Raw genomic sequence first — 1,214 nt, forward strand, 5'->3', positions numbered from 1 at the left:
GGACCTCCCTTGGGCGAGGAGCGCGGCTGCGCTGGGGCTGGCGACGGGCTCTGGCCCCGTGCTGGGGCCTGGCCTGTGCCACCCCCTCCCCATATTTATTTCTGTTGTCGCCCTGGTGTGAGCGAGTGCCACAGCCGCCCTGGTGTCCTGCCTGCCCACGGTGAGAGTGAGAAGGAACACCGAGTCCTCGGGGGCTGGCCCGGGATGGCGTGTACTGCTCACCTTGCTGGGACGCCCATGGCCCCACGAGCCCCGTGGCGGAGTGAGTGCTGGCCTGGCAGCCTGTTGGAGTGGGAGGCCACGGAACAGAGGAGAGAGATGTTGGTTCAGGTTCCTGGGAAGATGAAAAGAAAACCCCAGCCCAGTATGGCCATGGCAGCGGGGGGCACCTGCAGCCAAAGGGGTCCCGGGTTGGAGCCTGTCCCCCCCACGGCGTGGAATGGGAGCGGGCAAAAAAAAACGGGGCCCCCATGGAGCCGGGGCTGGGGTGGGTCACCGCAAGGGCTCGCAGCGCCCACCTGCCCTGGCTGCCGCGTCCCTGTCGCATCGCTTGTCTGGTCCATCACTCCGGTCGCAACGCTGCATCTGTGTTCGGTTTTATTTAAATAAACTCGTGTGGTAACACTGCGTCCTGCCCATGCTGGGGTTCGCTGCAAGGTCTTGGACCCGCTTCCTGGGCTGGGGGTTCTTCTTTGCTGACAGACCCTCGGCAGGAGGGTGGGAAGCTGGAGTCGACCTGGGTGGAGGTTCCGGGACCGCAGCATGTGAGGAGGGTCGGGTTGAGTTTGGGTGACCAGTTTCTTCAGAGGTAATTTTGGGATATTAAAGCCCGGAGAGGCCCTGGCCCGTACTCCTGCCTCAGACGGGATTCAGCAGGGTGCGGGACGGTACGTATCGGGATTCAATGGTGCGGGCACGGGTCACACCATCGCCGCACACAAGGAGCAACAGAGAGCACAGGACCGCCCCCGCGTTTCACCAAAGCTCAGTGTTTTTCTATTTTTGACCACCAAAACCAGGGGAGAGCGCGAACGCAGTCCCCCACTACCACAAATTATGCAGTCGAGTTTCCCGCATTTGGGGAAATCGCAGGGGTCAGCACACCCGGAGTGCAAGGGATGAGCCTCGCCCTGGGAAAACCACCTGCCTGATCATGGTGTCTCCCCTGCCAGGTAAGTATGAGATACCAACCACGCCGCCCGCACGCCCCGCCC

The sequence above is a fragment of the Corvus brachyrhynchos genome, unplaced genomic scaffold (genome assembly GCF_000691975.1).
Source record: "Corvus brachyrhynchos isolate BGI_N302 unplaced genomic scaffold, ASM69197v1 scaffold211, whole genome shotgun sequence".
In the NCBI taxonomy this organism is placed as follows: domain Eukaryota; kingdom Metazoa; phylum Chordata; class Aves; order Passeriformes; family Corvidae; genus Corvus; species Corvus brachyrhynchos.